This window comes from Dermacentor silvarum, chromosome 1, assembly GCF_013339745.2.
Source record: "Dermacentor silvarum isolate Dsil-2018 chromosome 1, BIME_Dsil_1.4, whole genome shotgun sequence".
NCBI lineage: Eukaryota > Metazoa > Arthropoda > Arachnida > Ixodida > Ixodidae > Dermacentor > Dermacentor silvarum.
Genome location: NC_051154.1, coordinates 434,619,062 through 434,638,921, shown reverse-complemented (window position 1 = coordinate 434,638,921; position 19,860 = coordinate 434,619,062). Strand labels below are relative to the sequence as shown.

Below are 19,860 nucleotides of genomic sequence, written 5' to 3'. Positions count from 1 at the left end.
ATTTACGTAACCACCGACGCAAGCATCGGGCGGTGACCCACAGCGTTGTCTGAACAACCTAATCAAACACTCTCTTCGTTAATAGGAGGTCACCTTTGTTCGCTTTCAAAACCAATAACATTGTCTACACTCAGTGGTTTTTCTTATCTAATTGGCTGACAAGAGGCAAGGAGCACGCTCTAGTAGAGAGGGTTTTGATGGGGCCGAGCCAGCACAGTGAAAGTAGACAACCGCATGAAGAGCGTGGTGCCGGCTTCTCCGATGGGTCCGCTTCGCCTTACTTAGCTTGCGGTGGCTGGTCGAAAATCGCGGCGGCGTGCAACGGAAGGATAAGAATGCCGCTAAAACGGATCCTCAGCAAGGAAGAGTTGGCAGAGCGATGTCGTATGCATGCCGAATGGGCGCGATAACACTTTACTGCGACGCGAAAAGGTTTATCATGCGCAGACAAATACATGCTCACCGACAGGTGCGAGTAGCGAGGGCCTGAGCGATCGGCGGGCAGCCATCTTCTATTCCTTTTGGAACGGGGCAGTCTGTGGCTATTCAGAAAAATTTTCAATTTTGTTCGGCATATTCATGCATTTTTTTCGCGTACACGTCACGTTGACGTGGTGAGTTTTCGCGGTTTTGTGAGGTCGCGTGACAGACAGGCGAAGTGGGCGTAGCCAGAAAACATTGGACCAATAGCAGAGGGCTAATGGTGAAAAGGCGTCGAATCAGGAATGATTATTTTTCTTTTGTGTGGTTTAATCATGGACAATCAGTGTGTACGCGTTATATCAGATGGGGAGCTATCACGGTATTCGTGACGTAGCGGGACAGATAGGCGAAGTTGGGAGTGGCCCGGAAATGCTTTGAACAATCGTGGAGGCTGATTGCAGAAATTGGAATCAAAACAGTTTGGAATCATTTTACGTTATAGCGCCCCTGGTCCTGGTTTTCGTCACAGGGCGTTTCCATCTGATGTGATAGGGGAGCCGTCTTTTCTACGCAAGAGGCGCAATCGGCTTATATATTGCCGGGATTGAACGTAGAAATTCATCATGAATGTCAAGAATTAGGTGCGATTTTCCAGATTTTCAAAGAATGGGGGAATCATCAGTTTGGAATCATTTTACGTTATAACGCCCCTGGGGACGCTTCACGGCTAATGTCCAGATACAAATGCAATCAGCGGACACAAAGAGGTTGTCTGTCTGCGATAGAACTTTAGCAAGACCAATGATTCCAAGGCTGAATAGAGTAGGGTTGAGAACATCCTGCAGGATGCGCCACCAGGGGTAGTGGTCGAGAGTTGGCCGGAGCTTAAATCTTGCTCTGAACACACGCCTTATGAGAAATGCATGCGCAACTTCTTCAGCATCGAACAAACAGCATCACACATGAAACAGTAGACACTGATAAACAGTACATTGTTCATAGATCGCAGTCACTTTTTCAAGGAAATTGCTTTTGCCAATTTTTCCTGCTTTAGGAACTTGTCTGTATCGTGTTGTCTGTATAAACTTGCTCGAAGCAAGTACCCCTGGAGACCTTTTTCGACCAGATTTTCAATGAATGGTTCAGCAACCGACGAGGGAAACGTTTTTATGAACGCAATTTATTTTTCGTAAAACTTGAAGTCACATTCGTAATATCGTAAAAGAAGCCCAAATTCGTTAACTTTACGAAAATTTCGTGAAAGTTGGCAGGTTTGCTAGTACAAAAAATTGTTTATTTTTGTTAGAATACGCCTCCATTACTCACGCACATGCCAAAACATCTTGCTTCTGACGAGTATGCGCATATTAAAAAGGCTTGGCTCACATATGCAGGAACTAGTGTGCCATGGGCATATGCGCAGCAATATTATTCTTCACAGAAAGTTCGTGCTCTATTGCCCCGTCATAAACACGACGGCCTCTTTGGCCGAAGTACCATGTTTTTTTAATCATATTTAATTTTTACACATCGCCCGTGGCACAATGCATAATTCTAGTCAGGGGCGGATCCAGGTGTTTTCTGAGGGGGGGGGGGGGGGGGGGTCAGCTTCTGTCATTGACGATGATGATGATGATAGTAGCCTTTCTCATTTACCGATAAACCCGCGTTTTATATGGCTAGAGCAACACCTGTAGCCCGTCGTGGTGTCTCAGTCAGCTCAGGCGTTGCGCTGCTGAGCATGAGATCGCGGGATCGAATCCCGGCCGCGGCGGCCGCATTTCGATGGAGGCGAAATGTAAAAATGTCGTGTGCTTACGTGTAGTGCATGTTAAGGAACCCCAGGTGGTCAAAATTAATCCGGAGCCTTCCACTACGGCGTGCCTCATAATCAGAACTGGTTTTGGAACGTAAAACCCCAGAAAGAGGAAGAAGACCTGTAGCGAAGCCAGGTGTCCGTTTCTCCGAGCTTATAGGTAAAGGACGCTACCCAATACAGCCATGTGCTTGGCGGCTGTGCCTGATAATACAGGGTGTTCAAAACTAAGCTTGATGGTTTTCTTAAAATTAGGCACTCGGAGGCACGCGAAGACCACCTGTGCAAATAAGTTATGTGGCCAGGGGGCCACAAAGTGAGATGATAATTATCGCTGTGAGCAGCCCAATGAAGTAAAATTGAACAAGTATTTTTGTGAACTGCAGTAAGTTGGTATGTTCGTATTGAAGACTTAGAGGTAGTCGTATTTCTACACAGTATCAGTCGGAAAAATTATTCTAGCGTGTTCGTGCTCCGAGATATCCGACTACAAATTTCAAGTGTCTTATTGCGCATAGTTATCGAGTCGACGCGACAGCGGTTTACGCTATGCGTTGCTGTGGAAGGGAGGCATTTTGAACATCTTTAGGGCATTGACATCTTGATGGGTGAAGTGTTGTCATGAGATTTCTGGCATGACCACACCAAACTTAAAGCGGCAGTATGAAATATTCGTTAACATAGCTAAAACGGTTTCTGCGGTTGATAGTGCAGTTCGTGCTTTTGATTTCAATAAAACTTACAATACTTGGAAATCAGCAGTCATTTTATTTGCGTGGCCCAGGCAAGGACCATGCCCGGTCGTCTAGTCACCATTACGCACGCGCACTGCCCTCCGGCTTCTCCGCTCGCACCATTATCTCGGCATGACAGCTGCCGCCATCTTTACAGGCTGCGCGATCGAGTGTTACGAGAACCGGTTACGGGTTCTTCGATTTTTTTTTATTTCGCCAGCCGTGAGGGGAAGGGGGGCAGTTATTATCTTTGCCAATGCCTCCGCCGCGTTGTCAGACTAAACGCTGCACCCAACAGCCGCGTCACATCAGGGAGGAGCTTTGCGCCGATCCTCACTCTCTTGCATGCGTAATCATGCGAACGACAATTAAAATTTGGAGTTGGATTTCTCGGAGCATAGACATGCTAGAAGAATTCTTCCAAGTGAAACTGTGCCGAAACACGACTGCCTATAACTATTGAATACAAACATACACACTTACTGCAGTCAATAAAAAGTTAATTATTCAATTTTAGTTAATTCGGCTGCTGACAGCGATATTTATCATTTCACTTTGTGTCCGCATGGCAACATAACTTATTTGCGCAGGTGGTCTTCACGTGCCTCCCAGTGCCTAACTTTAAGAAAACCATAAAGCTTAATTTTGAACACCCGGTATATCTAGCCTGTATTGTTTCTTAAAATAAAATTTGGGATGACCTGTCACAGGTTCGTTATAAATGCGTAAGCACGGGTCCGTCTTTGGAGTTCTGCTGGGACACCTTGATTTCCTTAAGAAAATTTTTTGTGTTCGGCTGAGACACCTTCGTTTGGTTTGGAGGACTAACTCCTGTATTCTCAAACAGCCCTCGACTCGAAGCTCCACTCTACCTTGTTGAGCACAGCACCGCCTCTCGAGTGATAAAGACGCGACAATTCTCAAGAATTCCCGTGAATGATCATGGAGCTCAGTGACCACGTCTGTGGAGGGATGGCGGTGCTATCTTTTCTCTTGAGTCGTGGTGTTGTGTTGACTAGAGGAACGTTCTTGAATAGGGGCGTAACGCTCCGCTCCAACGCGGCAACCACTACGCTGGTTGTTTACGATATGCGAATCACCGCGTATGAAGACTCACGACGCCTCCTACAAGAAGAACTATGTGGCGTAGTAGCCGAGAGCGCGAGCCAGCGTCTTCATGTTTTGTTTCTCACGCGACGTCATCCTTTTACACAATGCACGCATCTGCTCCCGTTTCTCTAACCACGCGACGCCATCCTAGGCCAGCGCGCTGGCGTTGGCCGCTGACGTCACGCTCCCCCACTTCGCAGCCGCTGCTCGAGGCTTCGCCCCGCTCGGCGAGAACGGCCACTCAGATAAATGGATCCGGTGGCTTTGAGCCTCCTGTGCTTAATGTACGACTGTAAAACTGCCAAGTTACAATGAAAAACTTGTAGCGTCCGAACGCTCCTACTGGATATTGTCAACGTGTAACTGTGATCACAATGAGTACCACAGTTAAAAAAAGTTGCCTATGCGTAGTTCTTAGTTTAGCTGTTAGTTGTTATTTATATATGAACACTTCAGCGAGATATCTCTTTCATTAAGCAGGTTGGTCGCGGAACCGATGACAGCCAATGAGGCAAGCGATGACACCCCAATGGTGAACTAAGCTGATGAGGCGCGAAGGCGCTCGCGAGGACATCGGCGTGCTTGGCAAAAGGGCCGTCCCCTCGCTCATTCCACGCCACCGACGCGACGAGTAAGGCACGGCCAGCGCCACGAGGTCCAAGGTGTTTATGATAAAAAATAACTACGGCAACTTCGCGACACCACACCCCTACGGAGTACAACTAAGCTTGTGAGCGAGCTAGCTTTACTTCTACATGGCTGATACCACTGGTACTCGCGAAAAATAATTTTGAAGAATGATGGTGTCCACATTTTTTTGCGACAGGGCCATCTCCCTGTCAGCGAGGGGGCGATGCAGAAATCTGAAGAAGGGAGGGGGGTCAGGAGACCCGGACATCCCCCCTGGATCCGCTCCCTGATTCTAGTCATTAAGCTAGATTATTGAAAGAGGTGGACAACATTTGCAATAGAAATCAAAATACATAATCTTATAATAATAATCATTCCCTTTTTGATTGGTTATTTTATGGCACGTATTGCAATCTACAAATGGAAGCCGTGGAGTTTGCAAGGCACATCTGCTTGGAACGACTTCTAAGGTTTGCACGGGTTTCCAGATATCCATTCCCAAAGTGTGCGACGAAACACATGGGCGTTTCAGTTACTTTTGTGCTTCACTCCTTTAAACGGCGTTTTGTTGAAAAAGTAAGTGGAGCAATAGTGCATTTTTACCGCAAGTTTCACAGCGCATATCACGTTTCGTGGCGAATTAAGGTAATTACTGAATTGTTAGTAATTACTCGATTATGCATATTGATTTCTCGTACAAGTACTGTGCACTTCTTTGAGCAAGCTAGCTCAGTGACTAGAATTATGCTATCTGCCAAGGTCAATGTTTAAAAATTCTGTATGTTCTAGAACCAGCCATGACACGATATGCACAATTCTACTATATAGCTGTCGAGCGTGCACACGCATGAATCGAGATAAATGCTGGCTAGGGGTCATGGTGAATGCGCAACGTTCCCTACAAGATGTGGTTACTCTTCTCGCTAGGTTGTGTGGTCTGCAGCTGTTGTCCGGGTATCAAAAGCTCGTGCATTCGGTGTCTATACAGTCGAACCTCGCTAGAACGAAGTTGAAGGGAGAGCCGACATTCTTTCGTTATATAATTTACTTCGTTATATCCATTATTAACATTTACCGCATTATATGACCAATTGGTTGCACAATTGTACGCATGGACATAAGAAGACGGCTTCACGGCCCGCGGAACCGCAACACGGCGACGCATGCGATGAAATTTGAATAAAACATCAAAAGAATCTCGGCGTGTGCAACACGTGGCTTGTTAGCTCCCGACGTGACAGCCTTTAGATAGCCGCCTTCTATTTTATTGTGATGGTCTTTCACTTCCGCTTTCCACTTGCCTCGTCGCGGTCGAGCAGCACGTGGTACACGACACAGCGCTCCGCTGTATGATCGAGGAGCTCGTGGCCTCCGAGATTGCACCAGTGGCGAAGCAATCTCTGAGGCCACGCCCAGCGCGGCGCGCCACCGGAAGGAGAAGTTAATGCACTAATATTTCGCACCCGCCGCGCGTAGCCACGCGGGCAGGCACAGGTATACGACATGGGCGTGACCCTCGGAGGCCAAGCCGTGCTGCGGTTTCGTTATAGCGATGTTCCAGTTTAGTGTCCCATCCAGAATGAACCAACCCAGCTACAAGTAGTGATTATTTCGTACCTTCCTACCAACCGCCGACGATTCGCTCGAAGCCCTTCCAGCCTTCCGAGGTAGACACGGTATATATACGTGTATTGTGCGCTTGTGAGCGCAATCTCTCTTTCATCGCCGCAAAAGTGGTGTCGTCTAACGTGCAAGTGTGGCCATCTGTAGCTTTTCACACTGAGCTACTAAGTTTCTGTGTTCGTGTGCTTCCGTGCGCATTCGGCTAGAAAGTTTGTTTCAAAAATAACGCGCATCACTCGCCGCTAGGGGTAGTAGCAATATTACATCCCTTTCGTGGTTTAGAACCCAACCTGCATTTCACCATACGTATGAAAGCCAGTCGCTCAATTGAAAGAATTCATAAACTTCGGAATGGCACAGCCTTTACTTAATTATTCTTGTATAGGATAGGAAAAGCTTACAGCGCTGCGTGCTTTTGTGAAGAGGCTGAAGAAGGCATACAACATCTCTCTATTAAACACCAAAAACTGACACTCACCATATGAGGCTTCGCGTGAGGGTACATGATATGGAGAGGCGGCCAATATCACTAGGCATAATCTTGGCATCAGAAAAATTTCAATACTGTGTGGCATGCTTAGTAGTAGATGCTTGAACTATCAGGAATAGCTAAAGCTTACTAAATCCTATTATTTGACTTTTGATCAAGTCATCATGCTCTATTTGTGGAAGTAATTCTATTTTTGCTCATTTGCACATATTCTAATTGCTGTGCTCCTTTTTCTTACCTTGTTTCCGTGACTATTGTGGGCGTGTTCGCGAATGCTGTCTTTGCCACCAACGAAGGACGTCACTTCTACTTCCACATGGGCATTTGAGTATTGGTGTCTGTACTGTGAACTACAACACACATCTAGCTACATTTAAGAACTCTGCACAGCTTGTGTCGCAGTGGCGCAAGCCAATTCTGGAGCACAACCTCCGCATTACGCCTGGTAGTGCAACGCATGCGTACGGGTGACGTGTTTTGGGTGTTCAGACCAGAGGCACTGAAATGACGGCCGTCAATGAAAGAAACCGTAAGCTTTTAGTACCGTAATGTCCCCGCGACAAACCAGCGTCTCGTTACAGCGGTGCGCTGCACTGACTGGATGCTTGGTGATTCGGCTCATGTTTGGGTTCACTTAAAATAGACCAATGTGCAGCAATTGCCCGCCAAGGCTGCGAGGCTGAAGCCGACTCCATCCACCATCTTTGCCGCCAGTGCCACCGCCATCACCGAAACGAAACATTAAGCGAAGAAATAGCAGTGAATGCAGAGACCGCAACATAATTGCTTGTATGCATTTATTGCGGAACAGTTCACGGAGAAGCACCAACATATGATCATGTAACATGAGAGAGCTTGCGCCAATTCCTGCAACGTGGTTACAAAAGAATATGCATGAATAGAGATAGAGAGGTAAAAGGTACAAGCAGCCGCAGTAGCAGCGGTAGGAGCAGCAACGGCAACGCACACACCACGCAGCCAACGGCAATTAACAACCAAAACTATAACCCAGCGGCACAGTGAGTGCCGTAACCAGCCTCTACCACATCTACACGCCCGTGATTTCTGCTTCTGGTGCCTATCGTGCAGCCTACGTAGTACAATAGCACATGCAGCAGTGATTCTAGGTGCAGCAGTTGCGACACGTATTGAATACACCGTACGCGTGACAGATTACAAGCCTGTCGGTTGCGGCGATCAAGAGATAAGAGACAGTTGCGCGCACAGATCTAAGAGAAGGCATCCGGTAGTTCAGGCGACGAAGAGGAAATAGAAGGCTGAAATGATCACGGCTGGATGGCAGGAAAGTATCTTGCGTCCATCCGGCTTTTCAAGTGCACACGAAAACTAACACCCTGTGCGAACGGCTAAAGTCCCCGCGATCTTTTGCGATCTTTAATGGTAATCGAGTTGGTACAGACATGTTTCGCAGTGGATCTTTTTCTAAAGAGTAGTTTGCTCACGTTGTCACTGGAAAATCATGCTGGCATGTTTATATGTAGCAGCGCATATAATTTTGTTGGTGTTTAGGCAAATAAATGTCTTGTTTCCTTTCCTGCTCAGTTGACATGCGATGACTCGGCAGCACTTGATGTGGATTACAAATAATGAACAAGTTTTCGCTTGGTAGTGAATGATGTCGTCTGATTTAAATGCCACGTAACGTACCTCATAGAAGATCTCGAGAGCTGCCAGACAGACAGACAATGTACCTTATTTTAGGTCCTGAGGAGTGACTCCGAGACCCCCTCATGGGGGAGGGCTGCCAACTGGAATATATTTTTGCTGGTGCGTAAGTTTTATCGTGGCGATTATCAGTTATTACTTTACGCGAGGTTGCAATTAGAAAACGAATTTGGTAAAGGTGAGCTTATTTTGCTGCTATCCACCACGTGCCATGCGGCGCATGCACACTTGGGACTTGGACGACAAAGATTTCAGAGGTGTAGTTATTCAAAGAGTTTTTTAGAGGGTTCTTAGCACTTTGTGAGATACAGATGTGGGTAATAAGGAGCATCAGAAGATATATTTGCTTTACACGCACCTACATTTATCGCGTTACTTTACTACGTATAGTGTCGCAAGTCTTTTCATTGATAACCCATTGTGCAAGGATCCTTGCCTTCTTTGCTCTGTGTGCTGTCAACGAAAAAGCAAAACCCTGTGTTCAAGCCAACTGGCAGATCCCGTACCGAAACGTTGTCTCCGTGTGCGACTCTGTGTATATGTATTACATGCATATATACAGTGCATGCAAGTGCAATAACATTTTCAATTCAGGTTGTTGTTTTCTCCTTTTCTCAAATTTCACAAAGAGCACAATACTGTACTATGCTGTGTAACGTACAGTCATGTCTAATAAGAGAGAAAGGCGATTAAAAACATTATGCGTCGTCCAGGCAATGTTCATTGGAGTCGCTGCAACGATGAATGACTTCTCGTTTTTCCTGTCTTTAGTTCACGGCTTACGCTGGGGGAGAATATCATTGTTGTATATGCTGGTTGTATGTATGTATGTATGTATGTATGTATGTATGTATGTATGTATGTATGTATGTATGTATGTATGTATGTATGTATGTATGTATGTATGTATGTATGTATGTATGTATGTATGTATGTATGTATGTATGTAGGCATGTATGCACTTATCTAATGTAGGCGTGCGTGTGTTTGTGCATGTTTCTTTGTTGTTCACATTCGAAGTGTGTTATTCCGACACAGCACTTAGCGACAACTGATAACTTGTATCTGAAGTCTCAAGTTAACGCTAATCTGTTATCACTGTCCAACGGATGTATTTTTGATGTGCATATTGCCACGAGCATATGATGTGCATATTAACTGACATAAACTTTGAACTTTACTTTTACACACAGATATCATACAGCGGTGCATCAGAATATCTTATACCAATCCGAGCAGCGCCGTTTACTATTTGTATCTTGTAGTAGAATTTAAAATTTTTTCAGCATACACTGACTCTACCTTTCCTAAAAACAAGGATTTTCCGAAAAATGACGTAATTAACGCAGGGTGATGACCCAACCACGACGAGAAAAACATATAAACACCGGTCAAAGGCTGCGCTGACATGAATTTATGTCGGGGTTCTGGAGTGGTCTCTGCTTCTGTCCTTGTTTTTGTGTGTGTGGTGTTTTGCCTTCCACAATGATACACACACACAAACTCAACGCTATACATCTCTGGTCTATTGGTGTCTACGCTTGTGTTATTTTTCTTCGTGATTGTGTTTTCGAGCAAGAGGAAGTGCATACTATGGCAGGCACCAACTAGGCAAGTTTTGCGCCGTTTCAAGTAGGTTTCCTCCCTAAAAGCACAGAAAGTGCGCTAGAAAGTTGCGTGTCAACACCGACAATGTTTGTTTTTTCTCGTTTTTTGTTTTTATTTGTTTCATTTTGACACCAGGCCAGGCAGCACTTAAAAGGCCGCTTTTATTTTGCGAGCACAAATAGTTCATACGCCGCATGAGTTTCACTAGTGGCCTCGCAAATATCACTCTGCCCTTAAACTTCACCTCGGTGGCTATAAATTTAAAGAAGACAATGTCTGATGTTGAATCGAAAGAAGCACATTTCGCAGTAAAGTTTTGTAGAGAGAGCGTGGTTCGGGCCCCTTAAGTGTCATTCCCGACGTTCGGATAAAAGCATTTGAATGAATTAATTGCAGCTCCAGTGATATGGTGCTAACATGGTGAATTTACTGCGGTAGTTATATTACCCGTGCACTATTCAGAGGGAATGAATTCGGCACATACAAGGCGCATATAACTTTAACAAGTAATTAAGTTTAACTTAAACCTTATTCCAGCAATGTCTACGGTGATTGATTATTGGAGTGTTTTGGCGCGATAAATTTAACACTGTGCCTGCGGAAATAAATGTAACCAGAAACTTTGACCTTGCATGTAAACGCTTCTTCTTCTCTAGTCAAACGTTATAACTCCTCCTTTAGAAAAAATACTTGTGCATGTAAGCAATGCTCTTACTCACTAAGCAAATATGTACGTGGTTGACCTATATGTGTTATTTCTGTATTGGACCAGGTACTAGCCACATAGGCCAACAATTTTTGTATGCAATCCTTTAATTGTTTAAATAAAGCTCATTTTCGGTTGATTTTGTTGACTGATTGATTCATTCAAGGAGTGAAGTGAGTGCCAACAGCAACAAGCACAGCAGTGGGCCCTAACGGAATGCAGATGAAAGAAAAAAAGAAGACGCGCTGGCTGCATCGCTGCTTTATTCCTCCTTATCAGGAAATATATTACAATGCTATTTCTTTTTCGTCGTCTCAAAAAATAGTAGACGCTTGAGGTTGCACCACTAATACATCGCAAATTAACGTTATTTTGTAATAGCTATTTTCCGTATGCTTTAATAACTTTAGGCAGGCGTTGCCGTAAACTAGGTGAGTGAACAGCGACCCAATGAAATTTTCGCAAAAGCCTATCGTCCTCATTTGCATGGTGGTGTAGTGACCATCGCGACAGATGCTGGGTATTCGTGTGGGGACTTTCCCATCGCAACACTGTATCGACGGACTGATTACGCTTAGGAGCCTGAATGTCCCTTATATAACGTTTCGTTCTGAAACTTCCCATTCACCGCTAAACAACACGAACCGTTGACAGCAAGATGTAAACTTGAAATAATCACTCGTGGGCGAGGCAGGAAAGTATCGGACCGAAGCCAATGTTACGACATAAGGACTTCGTCTCCTTGTCGCAACTGTTGGTCCAGGCGGACGCCTTCTCTTGTTCGTTCACAATTACCCACTCATTGCCGCTGGCGCATACCGCAGTGGCGTAAGCAGCAAGTTTCGTGTACGAGTACCTTACAGTAGGCACCTGTGTCAGCAAAGATATTCACTCCGCTGTCATCCTTTCGTTGTGGGTGATCATTCACGGCCAGCTGCTTTCGGCATGGAAGCTTAGCGATGGCGTTCTTACGCGCACGCAGCAAAGGTGAAAAAAGAACCTCCATGAACGAGAACATTGGATGGCCCGCAAGTGTACGAGGCACAGCAGCTTATCGCATGCGATCAGCTTCATTGAATGCACCGCAACCGGAATATTCTGGTATAAAATATGCACATCGAATTTTCTGTTTATTTTGCGCTCATCGTAATGCTGTCGCGGAATGAGGGCTGTAACCTTATCTTTTCTCTTGAAAAAGATAAATGATAAATATTTTTCAAATGTTTTGTGCTTCTTTTGAGTGCAATTTGGGCGCCATGCAGTCATTTTCTGTTGGATTATCTCTTCGCGTGTTCATTTGTTTTGAGGTAGCAAAGTATTGTGACGGTATCTCTTATGAAAGCGTTAAATATCTCAGCGAAAGGGCAGCAGCCAAATAATGCGGTAAAACACGCAGAACGGGTCAAATATTTTTCTAGCTAGTATTTTTGCCAGAAGTAGGATCTTGCTGTATTATTTGTGACTATAGGCAACAAAATGTGTATCACCTGCCAATGTCATTGTACACACCAAGCGCAGCAGCTCTTTACACGATACGGCTGTCTACACAGAGGCCTCGCTATGTATTGCTCCATGGTTCTATCACGATACACTTCTTTTGAGTCATTGTGCTTATTTCGCCGTTGCGCCTTTGAAAGCGCCCCTTCACTACATTAACCTTCGAGCATCTATAATCGTGTTAAAAGCGCTAGCAAGGTTTCTTTCTTGTACCTCTTTTGAGTTTGTTCATTTCGCCGTTGCGTAATTGAAAGCATCTCTTCACTACCTTAACCTTCGAGCAGCTAGAATTGGGTCAAAAGCGCTAGCAACGTTTCTTTCTTGTACATTACTCGCTTTCACATTAGATAGTTGTCATTTCAGAACACGAAAAAAAGCCGTATTTACAGCGCGTCAAATACTACAAATTACCGGAGATATTTCACGTTCCGAACTCCGCCACATGATAAGTGGTGTTTGTGCGATGCCTCACAGCGCATCGTTGATTGGTACAACGGTCACGCGCATCATGTGAGCGTCACGTGACATGAAATTGAGCAAGAACTGCGCTTCTTTTATAGATGATGCTCTATTGCTTCCACATGCCTACCAAACCTGCACGTTCGTAGAATAGCTGGGAGAATGCACGTGAAAGCTGAAGGAGTCATAAACTGCAGCATTTATGCAAATGCATCTAAATCGTTCATTGCGCGTATTCTGAATGAATAAAGTGCCCTGATCTTTGCGTGATTCATGTGATAATGATAGCCTTAAATGTGCTAAAATTGTTCTGAACCTCAGCAGTAGCATCTACCAAAGATAAAATAAACTTGATGTAAGTTAGTGTGAAACTTGATGGCAATGTTGCCTTTAGATAAGCTGCTTTGTTTCACCTAAAGAAATATTATAGCATTTCGTTCAGTTGATATTGCTAGTTCTTGAAAGGTTGAATATTTGTTATTGAAGAGACGTGCAAGAGAGCCATATTGAGTTCAAGTCGTTGCCATCTTCCCTAGGAAGGTGCCTCAAACGCAAAATTGCAACTCCTGAGTGTGCTCACCAGTGCTGTCTGAGAACGTAGCTGTAATCGAGACGAAATGATGCCCTGCACCTTGCCGGCCTGCCACATGGATTGACGCCAGGACAAGGGGAAGCTTTTCTACCTCTACTTTGTGATAGCTCTCCTGAAACATTCGTGATTTGTCCTTCGAACGTACTGTTCAATTGCGTGACGTCAGGCACACGTAACTGCTTAAAGCACCTTCGAGGATGTTTAAGGGGCACTCAACACAACAATATCAAGTCAGCGAGGATGCACGATGTTAATTTAACGTTGGTATTATCTCATTCTGTGGACGTCAAGGCCCTGGTATATTGTTATCATGCAGAAGTCAAGCAGGTATAGAGGAAACGAGAAGATATTACTAATGTGGCATGTAATCTTCACTTATACATGAAAGACTTCCCCAAGTCTTGTAATATCTCACGCTTTCATAATAAGCTAGTGACATTAATTGCGACATATACATGGCCCAGATGGTCGTAGTTCCTGCTCACCACAGTAGCTATGCCGTCCTAATTTACCGGCGTGTTTGTATAGTTACAGAAGTTGTTACAGTAATGAGCTCGCCGCTTTTTTTTATGTGCGTGTGATTTGATATCCAACGCTATATTTCACTATTTTCATTTGGCGTTAACATTTGTTTTATGACAACTTCTAAATCAATATCTAACTCATTACTTTGTAACTTTCTCATATTCCTGCAAATGTACACATTCCGAGGGGACATGAAAACAAAGCGGGATGATCGCTCTGTTTCCTTTTACATGCATTTTGCAAAAGCTATTACAATAGTTGATTCAACAGCTACGTAGAGATATCAATAGTGTAAACTGAAAGCACTGCAAGTTCAGACAGAATGCGCGAAATTGCGGTTCACCGTAAATTAGCCGTTCGCATTTCAGAAAGGTTATTAGTATTCAAATAACACGAACGCTTCAAGACCTTCAGTTGGCGCAGTAAATAAGCATGCCATCCACTGAAGCTGTACTTCGGCAAGTATTGCAGTTTATATTTAGACTGTCAGAAAATAAACATACCCTTTCCTCAAACACCACAGAGAAATACAGGCAATACGTTGCTCGTAAGGTAAGATGGTTTAGGTTGACCTGGCAGTCGTTCGGTTTACATTCCAGCTAAGAACGACAACATGCGTTCTAGTCAGAAGAGGTACCACAAGAAACTGAAACACTGTGCTGAGAACCACATGCGTCAGTACGCTGCAGTGCGCAATGAGAGCGGCGCGCTGTGCCCAGCGCTACAGTGTGTTCGTGCTTGGGCTGCGCGCAACTACGGCAGTCCATTTATTTACGGCACACGTCGCTCTGTGGAGCGTCACAGGGTTTGCGTTTCGACCACTTCTGATTCCAATGTTTACTCCAAGAAGAGAGAGGGTAAAAAACGCGCGCACAGCGCGCATGTTCTACCGTCTCTTTAGCCAGCGCGTGTTTTACCACCCGAACCCTATCTATAGACACGGACACGACTCGAACATCGAAAGCGCAGCTTCTGCAGGGCTGAGGCACGCGTTCGCAGTAGGGGCAGTAAAGATGGGGGACATTCACATACCGTCAAACAGTTGAGCGACAGGCGAGCGGTGAGCGTGAGCCACCTCCTCTCCAGTGCAGTGTGGAAGCGTAGCGAGAGGAAGGCGTGACGCGAAAATGCTGGTTGTGTGCGCGCTCGCGGGTACGTGTGCGGTACTTGGGAAGACGCGCAGACTCTCTCGCTCGCGGTGCTTATACATTTTTTTTAAATCACGGAATGTAGGAGGTATAGTTAAGACACGCAGCTTAGGAAAGAGTGCAGCAGCGTTGTATTTACTCGACAGCTCGACACACGAGTGTATTTATAAGCTTTGAGTAAGGTAGCTATAGCGGCGTGAGTTTAGATGGCGCTAAGCGCATCTAAAGAGTTCACTTAGCGAGAGAGAGATAGATACACAGCGTCGACTCGTGCTGCTTAGAAGCGCTACTGGCGCAGGAAAGACCTCGAGATCAGACAGCAACGAGGCGATTTCAAGCCGACTGACAATGGCAAGGCAAGAAAATCGCGTTTCCTGGTCGTTTATTTGCAGGCCGTAGTGTGCTGTACAACTTGTTTTCGGAGTGCAGGCGCCATTCACTCGTGTCTGCGAGCTATTCAACTCCACCGTCATGGCGTGACAGCAGAGAGAGAGAGAGAGCGCTGTGGTGACTCTGCCATCCTGGCTCAACGTTTCTGTCAACCTGCCCACTCTAGTTTCCCTTTTGGTGTTCGCTATGCCTGTCGTGTTGTCCTCTCGCTCCGCCTTAACCTCATAGGTAGCGTTCTTAGACACGTATAGGTTTCTATCGTCGTTTATGTGATTCAGATGTAAGCATATAGAAGCTGCATGCATCAATAAATGCTAAAGCAAGAGATCATCGGTTTACTTAGAGTTCGCGTCTGTATTATTATTCCTTATCTGCGATACAGCTCTGCTGTATGGAAACGTATATCCAGTTTCGCAGACCAGTATAACGGCTGAACAAGAAAAGAAATGTATAATTTACGAGAAGATAGTGTGAGTGTATATTATCCTACCTAACGAAAATCTTTAAGTTCCTCCACTGCAGACTTATAGCGCTGTCCAGAATTTTATGCGACCAGTCCGTGTTGAAGAGCGTGGGAAATATTATAGGCCAGTAGACATATTCAGAAAAATGAATAAACGCACCTAAGTGAATGATTTCCTTGGCTGTTTCGGTACACGCCATGAAAAAGTCACAACCAAGAGTGCACCTTAAGGTCTATGATGGGGGCTGAATACACGTGTATAAGCTAAAGCTCGAGAATCCCCAGGGGTTATCCAATGTGCTACAAGTAACAGAGAGAGGCGCTGTATTTGTGGGAGGATCACATAATGCTGCAAAGGCAACAAAAATTGCTTCAAGCATCTCTTCCATTCACGCCAGTTTAATATTCTAGATGCGAAGAAGCACTATCGGCTTGATATTTCGTCTGTCAGAGCACGCCTTCCTGGAAAGAGGCTATTTGGTTTGGCGCCGCATGATATAGCTATGCCTGTGGTGCATCGCGTTCTATGATATTGCTTTTCAGTTTTAGATGCTATTATGCATATCCAAACATGAATCAAGCATCAGGTATCCTTAAAGGTCACTACCGATTTTACAACCCGAGTGGGCATGTGACTTGATTGTTATCATGTAAAATAAAAACAAAAACTGCATTCTCCAACAGGAACATCAACATAGAAAAATCAACATAGCCATTTGCTGATGACAGCACCTTGAATTTGAAGTGTGAAAATGCAACAGTTTTCATGTCGAATTCAAGCCAACCGATGCGTTGCGCTTGGTCGAGCATAGAGCGTGCGTGAATTTTGAATTTTTTGGCCCGGAAATGTTCACATTTATAAGCACGTTTGTCGCAGGAAAGTATACGTTCGCAGCCACCAAGCTCATATTTACTTCATCTGTATTTAACATTGATTTATTGCTATCAAGTTGTTTCATATAGTAGCTGTCATTGTAGATGCCCAACACGAATTGATTATGTGCTGAACCCTGAAAATGCTTCTATGCGGGCAACAGTTAGACGTGACCTAGCTAGCTACACTGAGCGAAGACAGGAGTCGCAGCCTTTGGGAATCAATGCGAATAGGTGATGCGCTTGACTGAGCAAGCGCTCCTTACTCCATCACTCATCCTCCTCACCAGGCCTCGAGCTCGTCTTCGTCCGGCACTCTTTGCATGCGAACCTATCTAACCGATAGACATCTGCACTCCACAGCATACATCGCGTGCAATTAGTAGCATTTGATAAGGTCGGATTGCCTGTTCGCAATTAGAGCCCATCCGTAGTTCGCGATGTCGCTAAGGCAACCAGCGCAACACACGAAGGTATTAACCTCGAAGGTTTCATTGGTAGGCTCCGTCATGCCGTTCCCGGCAAAAGCAGGGCTGATAGCGCTGTCTGCTGCAGATAGTGCGACAATCCAGGCATGTCAAAGAGCTGCGTTCCCACATCTTCAAGTCGACAAGAGGGGCCACTGGCCATCTCATATTCGTATCCCTTTCACTTTTCTATCCGTACAAGCCGAAAGGCATCGCTTGGCTGCCGTACAGTACACAGGTGACGAGGCTTGGTCGATGCGATTTGGGCTCACTACAGCGTGCAAACACAAACAGCGCACAACGAGTCCTCTTGCGCTGCTGGCCGCGCGACATGTTGGTCTGAGACTAATGTTTTGCTTTCAATGGTCCTTCTGACGTTTATTGTTGTCAGAGTTATTTGATCCCTGAGAAGGTACTGATATCAAACACCAACTCGATATCTCGGTGGTGCTGTGATGTCTGTTGGTACCACTCACTGCTGTAACCTTGCTTACATTTAAGTCAATGGGTGCGAACTAAGCAATAAACCGCCCCGGGAATGTCAAAAATGTTCGTTGCTTTTCGTGTCTTCCAATTCGGAAATTCAGCTAGGTATGCCAGCGATATTCCAGTTCGTTCGCGGCCTTCTCGTTGAACCGGCAGCAAAGAGAGCGTCGCTGCCACGTCCTGCATAGCCTGTGAAGCCGCCGGGACACACCGGAGGAAAGTACACCACCATGCCTGCGACATGTTACTCATGTGTCTTTTCCCAATGCTCTAAGCACGCAATAATATTGATTTATACTTGATAGCCGATAAATTCGATAATAGTGGGCTGAACAGTATCGAAACCGTTGATCCTTACGGAAGATTTTTTTATGTCTTTGATCCGGCGGCGACGAAGAAGACAGTCTCAGACCAATTTGCCGCGGCGCTAGCACCTACGGGTATCGAAGAAGGGGTGCCCCGAAGTTGGGGCACCCATCTGTGCCGGCGTACGACAGTGCCTTGGCAGCCGAGTGGCTGCGCCGCCGCCTCCGCCGAGAGGCCTCGTCTTCGGCGCTTCGCACAAACACCAGCTTCGGGTTGAGGGAGAGCTTGCGCGTGACAGGTGGCACGTCCGGCTGCTGCGTCCATGTCTCCGGCGACCACGAAACGCGGGGCCGCCGCGCGCACGATGCAGGGGCCGCCAGCAGCCGGTGGCTGGACGCCGACGACGAAGCGCGCCGTATCTCGAGACCCCTGCGCCAAAGGGGTGTAAGTTTTCAACGACGACATACTTTAAATATTGCCTGCAGCGTTATTTGTGTGTTGAGTGTCGTATCTCCTCTGTGTATGATTTCATTTGTCACTGCATTCATCGGGAGTAGCATGCTGGGTGTGCCGCCAGGCAAACATCTCCCGTTTTCACTACAGAACCCCAATCTCGCTCACGTAACAGAACCAGGTGCGGTAGCCGGGTGACTATGACGTTGCGTTTCTGCGCTCAAGGTCGCTGGTTCGACCAATCGCTGGTTCTAAAATGAAAAAACACTGGTGTACTGAGCTTTAGGTGCTTGTTAAAGAAAGCCAGGTGGTCAAAATTAATCCGTAGTCCCCCACTTGCCTCTGTATTATAGTTTTGACACCTAAAACTCCAGAATTTAAGTAATTCATAAATTAAGAAATAATTGTCTCTCTAAGAGAAAGGACACACTGCAAATGATTCGCTAAAACATGGCCTTGCAGCGGCGGCATACGGGTAAGCGTGGCCGTAGCACCGCATAGCGTTGTCCTCTCACTCAGCCAACGCACCTCGCTGCCCAAGCATCGGAAGCCAAATGTTCTTACATTGAAGCTATTCCTGTTTCTTGGCCGGCTAAAGGAAACTAATGAGAGAAAAAAAGACACGGTACCTAATATACATTGGCCGGTTAAAGCAGGCAGAAGAGAGAAAAACAATATATGCAGAACAGGTATGAAAGTGCTAACGCAGAGTTCACATAAAGCTCAAATGGCTCTATATATAAAGGTTAGCATGCTTCGTGGCGTCTGTGGCCAGTCTCTTGCCGTCTATAATCATGTTTCGTATAGTCAGCCGTACGGGAGCGAGTACGCCATTGATGGAGGGCGAAGAAGAAACAAAGGAGTAACAGGAGAAACGTACTCCGATATTTAACCCGAATCTGAAGTTAAGTGACAGACAACTTTCATCACAGCCCAGCAGAGAGCCTTACACTTTCAAACTAAACAAAAACTGAAAAAAAAATTAAAGGGAATGTGAGCCATTTCACACGTGGAGCAGTGGCGGACGATCAACACGCAATAGTGCAATTATAAGGAACCAATGAAAAAACAAGAAAAATGAATAATTAAAATAAAATTACGGGGTTTAACATCCCGAAGGATTCACGGTTTATACGAGGCGCTGTAGTAAGTAACTCTGGATTAGTTTCGATAACCAGAGTTTCGTTAGCGGCAGCCATGTCTCAGTACATGAACGTATCTGCATTTCTCCCCCATCCGATTGCGGCTGTAGCGGTCGGAAAACGAACCCACAACCTTGTGCTTAGCAGCAAGGCGCCATAAATACCGAGGCACTGCAGCTGGTATAAAAGAACTCTGCCATTTCGGCAAGATTAGCAGTACAGCAATTACGGCC

The 19,860-nt window shown here is 45.6% G+C and overlaps 1 protein-coding gene across 2 annotated transcripts in view; it reads right to left on the bottom strand.

The window, feature by feature from the left end:
• Positions 1–7,605: 7,605 nt before the first annotated feature.
• Positions 7,606–19,860, bottom strand: part of LOC119448495 (frequenin-1-like) — a 530,094-nt gene continuing 517,839 nt past the window's right edge. For both annotated transcript variants that reach the window (XM_049660784.1, XM_049660783.1), the window contains exon 8: positions 7,606–18,461. The gene's annotated coding sequence lies outside the window, so the exon portion shown is untranslated. The remainder of the gene's footprint in view (positions 18,462–19,860) is intronic.